The sequence below is a fragment of the Delphinus delphis genome, chromosome 1 (genome assembly GCF_949987515.2).
Source record: "Delphinus delphis chromosome 1, mDelDel1.2, whole genome shotgun sequence".
Classification (NCBI taxonomy): Eukaryota; Metazoa; Chordata; class Mammalia; order Artiodactyla; family Delphinidae; genus Delphinus; species Delphinus delphis.
In genome coordinates, this window is record NC_082683.1 from 11,680,812 (window position 1) to 11,690,029 (window position 9,218).

A 9,218-nucleotide genomic window follows, 5' to 3' on the forward strand; every position below is an offset into this window, starting at 1 on the left:
AAACGTCGTCCCGCTGGGCCTCGCGTGATCCTCCGTGAGTCAGTGTAACTCTTCCGCATCAAACTACTAAGATGCTTTTTTAGGACTTTAAAGGTTGCTACCCTAGTGTGTTGCTTCCTAGACTGGTATTTTGCACAATACTGTATTTTGGAGTGTGTGAGGAGAGGGGTTCTTTTCACAGATATTATGAATGTAAACATACTCAGGCATATGAAGAATAAGTTTGAAATTCAGACTCCTAGGCCCGGTAGATACAATTATGTGTTTGGGTAGTGACAAACCCAAATGTCACACCTCCAAGGAGCTCCAAGAAATCCGCAGTTGAGAAAACCCAGGGCGTGTACTGGGGCCACAGGACAGAATGGTAACCTCAGGGCTGTTGGGGCCATGGTACAGTGCATTTATATCTGAATTTATTATAATAAATTTGAACACCAACCTGTTTTATCGCTTCCCTAACAGTGAGTCATGTTTATATGGTGCTCTGCGGTTTTCAAAACACTTCTCATCTAATCCTCTCCCAAGCCCTGGGAGGTAAATAGCATTATGTTCCCCATTTTACAAATGAGGAAGCTGAGGCCCAGAGAGGTTAAATGGCCCACCTAAAGTCACACAGCTAGTAAATTCAAGAATTGGGTCTGGAACCCAGGTTTCTAACTCCATCTCATGCTGCCCATTCTGCCGCACCAAGACAGCCCAGTAGGTCAAGTCCCAGGCCATCAGGACAGACCAAGTACCCAGTCATCAAAGAGCACACTGCCCAGGTGGACACACCCCTTTCCCATGGTGTTCGAAGAGACCCTCATTTTTGCCCTCTCTCCAGCCATCTGGTCTCTCCCTGCCTTTCTTGTACGGCCAAAGACCACCAAACAAAACAGGAGGAAGAGCCAGAAGTCATGAATATCATTTATTTTTTATTTTTAAAAAGCCACAGTAGGGCTTCCCTGGTGGCGCAGTGGTTGGGAATCTGCCTGCCCATGCAGGGGACGCGGGTTCATGCCCCGGTCCGGGAAGACCCCACATGCCGCGGAGCGGCTGGGCCCGTGAGCCATGGCCACTGAGCCTGCGCGTCCGGAGCCTGTGCTCTGCAACGGGAGAGGCCACAACAGTGAGAGGCCCGCAAAAAAAAAAAAAAAAAAAAAAAGCCACAATAAAAATATTTTGATATTTTAAAACCAAATGCATTCTTTATACTGATTAAAACTAGAAGGAAATGGGAAAAATTATTTGCAAGATCTTCCAGTAAAGGTACTTCTTACACAGTGAGAAGGGTGAGCATCACCTGACCTTAAAAATAATCTTGAAAATCCCAGCAGTTTTCCATAAAGAACATATTACTTATACTGTACCATATCCCCAAATCCAAAACAGCCATCTCCAGCACCAGGAAAGATCACTTGGTCAGGCAGTAGTTAGGCAGCTGGCTCACGTTTGGAAGCCAAATTGTGTGGGGAAAAAAGTACTCTGGTTGAATACAAATATTTGAATTTGCATAAGTTAAATGTAATGCCTATGTGACTCCACTGTATCTGAGGTCTTTCAAAGGACGTGTTAATTTGTATCATATCAACGTTGCAACCCACAATGGCAAATTCCTTTCTCCACTCCTTGAACTAGATGGTTCTTTAGGTGTCTCCTCAGCCACACACCCCTTTCTCTGAGAATGCACATTCCCCAACCAGGTTTACCCTACCTACTGCTGCTCTCTTGGCCACACCTGATTGGCTGATCAGTGGATAGTCTACCCAAGCCAGACCAATCAGGTTTCTCTTCTAACCCAAGCTGGGCCAATCAGCACCTGTGCCCTTGATATTTGGAAGTGGGACACGGAGTTACCACACAGGGTCATTAATGGTCCGGAGCTGAAGGTCTTGATGCAGTTCCCAGCTGGGGTGGCCATTTCTCGCACTGTGTTTGGAGAAACAAAGCCAGTCTTAGAAAGAGATGGCCAGGATAGATAAGCAACAAGTAGAGACAAGAAACCAAGACCCAGGGAATTCCCTGGCGGTCCATTCTGCGCTTTCACTGCCAAGAGCCCGGACTCAATCCCTGGTCAGGGAACTAGGATCCCATAAGCCACACAGCATGGCAAAAAAAAAAAAGAAGAAGAAACCAAGACGACCCCCAGAGAGACAGTGCAGCAGACACTACAAGCCCCTTAGTCATTGCCTCCCTCTACTGTATAAGCAGCACGCTAAACGCCCTCATTTCCCAGCCTCCCTTGCAGCTAGACCTGGCTGTGTTGTTCAGTTCTGGCCAATGAAATGCAGGTGAAGGCCCTGGGCAGGGCTTCCCTTCTGGAATTAAAGGCAAGGCTTTGCTAGGAGAAAGTTTTTCTCTTTGTCCCTTTGCCTTGTCTCCTTTTTCTCTCCTGGAGCTCAGACTTGGAGCTGGAGCAGCCGTGTTGGGGATCACCAGGTAACAAGCAGGAGACCAAAGCCCACCTCAAAGGACAATGGAGTAGAAAGACATGAAAAGTCTGGGTGGGAGCCTAGTGGCACCACTGTGCTCTGCACTGTACCTGAACTGCCTACCTCTGTACATCCTGTTGTATAAATAAATAAATCCCTATCAGTTTAAGCCACTGTGGTCAGATGTACCTGTCTGTGCTGTGGAGCAAACCACTCAAAACTTAGTGTCTTAATACGGCAACGATTATTTCTCATGATTCCACGTGTCAAGCTGGCCACTGGTACTGGTCCGGTTGGTTTGGCTGGGCTAGTTTAGGGTGGCTTCGTGTACATGCCTGCCTGGTCACTGGCTGGGTTAGGGCAGTGGTTCTCAACTGGGGGCGATTTTGCCACCCAGGGAGCATTTGGCAATGTCTGGACACACTTTGGTTGTTAAACTGGGGTGGGAGTGATACCATCACCTAGGGGTGGAGGCCAGGGATTCTGCTAAACATCCTACAGTGTACAGAACAGCTTCCCACAACCAAGGCTTACTTGATCCAAAATGTCAATAGTACCAAGAAGGAGAAACCCTGGTCTAGAAAGGCCTCAGCTGGGACGTCTGATTCTGCCTGGTGTGGTCCCTCATCACCCAGCAGGCCAGACCAGGCCACGTGTGGGGGGTACAGGTTTCCGAGAGCAAGCCCCAAAGCACACTTTTCAAGTCTCCACCTGCCTTGTGTTTGCCAACATCGCATCAGACAAAGCAAGCCACGTGGCTAGAGTTCATTTGGGAGGGGCTCCAAATGTTTACAATCTACCCACATGCAGGTTTCTGTCGTTTAAAGCTGAAGGCATTCCAACTGATGCAGAAAGTTGCCCTGATTCCTGATGACTTTCTGGTTCCTGGTTTCTTTCCTTGGAAAGGCCCATTCCAAGGCCTGCCCTTGGGTTCCACTAGGACTCTTTGTATCACTCAAGATTCTCTGGTTGCAAACAACAGAAATCTCCTGTGGCTGACTTAAACAGAAAAAGAGTTTACTGAAAGGAAATGAAGAAGGTTAGAGCATCAGAGGGCAAGCAAAGCTGAGGAGTCTGGACAGGCAGGAGCCGTCTTTTCTTCCCCATAGACGTCCCCTTTTTGCTTCAGCCGGTTTGAGTTTCCGTTATTTGCAACCAAAATGGCATTTACTAAGATGCTCTGCACAGCCCCAACTGGTAGCTCTGAGAAGCTACCAGAGACCTTTCTTTCCCCTGACGTTGTGCCAAGGGACAGCAAGGTACCTGCAGTCCCCCCACCAGAACTCCCAGTCTTCTGATCCCCCAAGAAGCTAAGCCAGACAACTTCCTTCCACCCTTGCCGATGGGGGCCCATTTGGATGCGTGACTTTGCAGATAAGGTGCCCTTCTCCAGCAACTTGGCAGAGCCGTCAGTGCCTGCTGTTGTGGAAACTGGAGTCATGAAAGCGTCTGCGGAAAAAAACAGCTTCCCCCGGATCCGCGTTCCAAAGTGTGTTCCTGGTAAGTGGAGTGGTTTCCAATTTTTTAGGTTCTTAGGAAGGAAAGCAACACACTAACGATGAGAGGAAACCCAAAACCTGCTAATGCTAATGTGCTCCTCTTTTTGTTTTTCATAAATTTACTTATTTATTTTTGGCTGCGTTGGGTCTTCGTTGCTGCGCCCGGGCTTGCTCTAGTTGTGGCAAGCGGGGGCTGCTCTTTGTTGCGGTGCGCGGGCTTCTCTTGTTGCGGAGCACGGGCTCTAGGCATGGAGGCTTCAGTAGTTGTGGCACGCGGGCTCAGTAGTTGTGGCTCACAGGCTCTAGAGCGCAGGCTCAGCGGCCATGGCTCACGGGCTTAGTTGCTCCGCGGCATGTGGGATCTTCCTGGACCAGGGCTCGAACCCGTGTCCCCTTCATCGGCAGGCGGACTCTTAGCCACCAGGGAAGCCCATGTGCTCCTCTTTTTCGTACTGAGTTTCGTAAAGCAGGAGTTAGGGAGCCAGGTGAGGGTAAACTCTTTCGGCTCATCAGCTTGGCCTCATTTCCATCAAGATGCGCCGCTTGCATCCGTCTGCTCCGTGTCCCGAGTTATTCTGGGCCCATTCATGATCTTATGTGCCTGCTTTTGTTTTTAAACATTTTTCTTTGTCCATCTGTTCCCCAGGAATCCATCGCAATGCCTCCGTCCTGCAGTGGGAAACATTAGCAGGCGCCTTGTTTTGAGTTTCCTCTCATCACATTGCTTTCATTCCTAAGACCCTAAGATATCGGAGGCAGAAATCTTACCTCTGGCTCGACGTGGTCTTATCGTCACAGATTAGAGGTGCCCTTTGACTGATAAACCTCTTTTATGGTTAAACAACCAGCCTTCATTCATTCCAACAAACACCAGGTACCTACTATGCGCCAGGTACTAATGATACTGTGCTCGACCTTGGGGCCTTAACCTTTGCTCCCCTTTCTTTTCACGGTCTAATCTGCTGCCCTCCTGCAAAGGAGTTGGAATAGTTAATTTAGCGGGTGCGTTGCCTGGGAGAGCTCACCTGTGACATTCCCATCCTCTTTCGGCTTTCTATGAGATTACTACTGGGCCTTCTCTAGAGAAAGCTGCATGCAGCGGTGACCCTCTTCTGGGAGTTTCTTTGTGCCTTTCAACAGTTGAAGTTTAATAGCTAATAATAGCCAACTTTTTATAGCATCCTTGCCAGCCATCAGACCCTGCACTAAGCACGGTCCAGACGTTATCCCTCTCAGTCCTCACTGTCTGTATCACTCCAGTTTCACGTGTGAAAATGATGAGAAGTAAGTTACTTGCCCGAGAACAGAAGCATCAGAGCCCAGACTTCGTACTCAACTGCTCCAATACATCGTTTTCCTCAGTGAAGTCCAGGAACCAGCTTGTTATCTACTGGTCGATGAGGATCAGGTCAGCAAACGTTGTCTATAAAGGGCCACTTCCCTTTGTGAACCATGGGGTCACTGTCATCATTACTCAACTCTGCCATTGCAGCATTATGCCTAAACAAATGAGCTTGGCTGTGTCCCAATAAAACTTTATTTGTAAAGATAGACAGAGGGCCAGATACGCCAACCAGTGTTAAACTCTCACCCAGACTAGATTGTTAATATCTGCATGGCTATTGTCTGCCGCATGACTACCAGGAAGCCAGCTGGTCGTCATCTCCATCACTGAGAGTATTGTGAGCTTTTCCTACGTGCCATGTGCCACTCGCTAAACGAAACACTTTACATAAATTTTCTCATTTAATCCTCTCAAGTACTCCAGGAGGAGAGAGCCATTCGAAAGGCCTCTCGAAAGGTAAAACAGGCTGCCCAAGGTCACCCCAAAGGGATTTTCAAACCCAACTCCTAACCATGACACCACACTGCCTCTCACCATCACAGTGCTGCATCTGGACAACAGGAAACTTTGCTGGTGAGTCTGGACACCTGCCTTCCACTGGACCAAGCCTGAAAGAACCAAGACTTCACGACACACCCCTTCCTCTCAGCATCCTGGTTTACTAGCCCTTCTTAGAGTCCCCTGCTTTCTTTAGTTACTACATAAGTTCAGGTGTTCCCAGCCTAGGCACCATGCTCTCTCTTTCAACCGACTTTGCCTGTCTCCGCCTTGTGTTAATTTTACAACCTTCCTTTCAGTTTCCCAAATCCTCATGTGCCCCTGCAGCGGCCACAAGCAGTGTTTACCCGTAACTTCCTTTTATTCCTTCCACCCTGTCTGCTGAGCAGAGAGCTCTAAATGACCTCTGGGCCACATCGATACCCAAGGACCAGCAGGTCACCCGGCCCCAATCCCTATCTGATGCGGCCGACGCTGTCCTCAGAGGAGCAGGGGACAGACACTTGAGAGGCTTGTTGTTCAAGAGATCCTGTTAACGTTTGTGTTGAGTCATGTGGGTGCACAGAGGTGTCACTTTAGCAGCTTCTCTTTCTTGGCAGTGACCTTGAGACCTGAAATCGGGCCACCAGATGCTCTGGAGGGGACACTGAGAAAACACGCAGTCCATCCTGAGCCCTCAGGCAGAGCGGGCCATCGTGCATTTAGTCAACCTCGATTTCTCCACCAAGGACCTTGGGCCAGGCTCCGTGCAGGGCACTGAGGAGACAAAACTGAGCCAGCCAGACAGGTCGCTTCCCCCAGGAAGTTGTGCTGGGGCGGGGTGGGGTAGGAGGTGTCAGGTATTTTATTAAGAGCTTCATTGTGGGTTGTAATAAGTGCTGAGTCCCAGCCAGAGGTGGGCTTAGCTGGAACAGTCGTGGCTTCTGTCAGTCCCCCAGCGTGGGGTCCAACAGATCTCACTCTTCAAACTGACTAGTCCTGCCCTCCCCACCCCCACCCCCACTCTTGCCCACGACCAGAAGAATTCCAGGACCAGAGCCTGGTGCCAAACACACTTAATAAATAGGTCCTGATTGCCTGGACGTAGACGCACACTGCTTTCACAGAAGAGTATAAAAATCGAAATCAGCTGCCCGTATTATTGCCAGCTTTGGAAAGGGTCCAGGAAGGCACTGCAGATGCAACATTGCTGAGTTTTAAGCCACATGGTACACACACACACACACACACACACACACACACACACACACACACGCACAGAGTCTTTGAGTGTTTAAAACAGGGCTAAGACTCAGGCCAATCAGTGTTAACGTTGGACACAGAACCACCTGGGATTTAACAGAAGCAGAAATCACGCTCAGATTTTTTTCCTCCAGCCTGTCCAGTCGGGCATATGCAAATAATTTGAAAGACAATTTTGGTTTTCAAGCAGATTCAACGCATCCAAGATAACCCCCAAAAGAGAGCTCACTAGAGAGATAGGTTGGCTTCTAATGACCTGCAACCACCTGCAGGTCTTGGTCCCATCGTGCCCTTTTGCGCCTGCCCTGCTCAGCAGTCCCATGAGCGCCTGCCTGACACGGCTCCCCACCCCGATCCCCTATGCACAGCTTCCAGACTTTGCAGGACGTGAGAAAGCCTCTGAGATCAACCAGGCTGTGACCCCATTCCCTGCTCTCACTCCTCCAATTGCTCCAAATGAGTATCTGGGTTGTCCCTGAACTTTGACCTCTGTGCACCTTTCTCTATCCATCACAGGTTTGCTGGTGAACACAGAGGGTTTGTGATGATTAATTAGTAAATTGGTATTTATAAAGTGCCAGGTGAATGATGTAGTTTATGAGCTGACTTTATCTCTGCTGGCCTCCCTAATCCCTTCTTGTTTTCCCAGAATCTCAAGCTGGAGGGACCACCCAGTTCCGTCCAGCTCTGGAATGCCCCTCAGAGTTCTCTCCATCTGCCCCCATCACCCAAGAGCTCTTCCCAACCCTTCCTGTGTCTCCCCCTCTTTTTCAAAGTGCTGTTGTTTTTCTTAATATTACCTTACCCCTCCTCAAAAGACAGTTACACAAGTAGATGTGGGAGGAAGCAAAGAAATATGTCAACGGTGACTAAGTCTGCCTAGCTCCCTTGTCGCTGGAGTATCGTCAGAATTGGCCCTCTCTCACCCCTGCCTCTGTAAAAATCCTTTGCCAAGTGTGTGATTCTTCCTGAAGATCATTCTTTCCGCATGACCAAATGCCGTAATGCATAACCAGTCCAGATCGTTTCTTTCTGCCTAAATCCATGCTTGGGACACAGCGCTCAGGGTCACTCAGAAGTGATTTCCCCTAATGAACAGGCAACTGATGGTTCCTGGAAGTTTCACCAGCCAATCAGGGATCATCAGTTATCCCGGGCTGTTCTTCCCCCACTACTTCTCTGGTTTCTGAATAAGTGCTTTTCCTGAAGTCCAATGACCTTAGAAGGAAAGAGTTCAAATAAAATGCAGCCCCTAGCACGCATCTCTGTCTTTGCAGCGGATCAATAAGGCCTCTGAAATGAGGCAAAGCTCTGGGCAGCGTGAGCTCCCACTCCATGGTCACAGCGTCTCAGACCTCTCAACCCCTGAGCACCTGTGAGAAAATCAGCCCAAGAGGTGTTAAAAGGGCTCACCCATCCAGCAGCATTTCCTGAGCTAGGCCTCAACATAACTGCAGCAAGGTCTGGATGTTCTGCTCCCCTTTTACAAGATGCAATAGGTAATGAACTGGAATTCCCCCAACTGTGCATCACGGAGCCTGCCCTCCCTCCAGAGGGTTGTGTCCACATGAGCCAAATGGGTAATTAACCAGAGCATTTAATACATGCAGCCTGTGTGGTTAATTCAAACCAAAACCCCATGTTTTTCACATACATGTAAATTGTTTTTCAAGAAGGCAAACTCTCACCTAATCTCTTCACTGTCAAAAAGTTTGCTCCCAGATGCAAAACATTTCATAATAAAGGTAGCCCTGGGAATTCCCTGGCAGTCCAGTGTTAGGGATCCGTGCTTTCACTGCAGGGGGCACGGGTTCAATCCCTGGTGGAGGAACTAAGATCCTGCATGCCTCACAGCGTTTCCAAAAAAAAAAAGGTAGCCCTATTTCATGCAGACCCGCTATAAACCATAGGTTGGGGCAAGTTGAGGTTCATCAGATTTTTTTAAGTAATTAGCTGCTTTAAAAAGAAAGGTCAGAATTTGCAAACCCAAGCATTTGCAGGCATAATTTTTAAAGTTTTGATCTACACCCTGTCCCTAGTCTTTTGCATTCAGTAAAAAAACAACTATTTTGCTTCTGTTGGGTCCTTGAAGGACACATATGGAAGATATAGAAACTTACCTTTTAAAAGTAGCTGTACCAAGTTGCCCAAGACCAACAGAAACTTAATTCCAAGCTTTAAAAAAACAAAATCGTGTCATTTAAGCTGAACGTCTTTATTGGA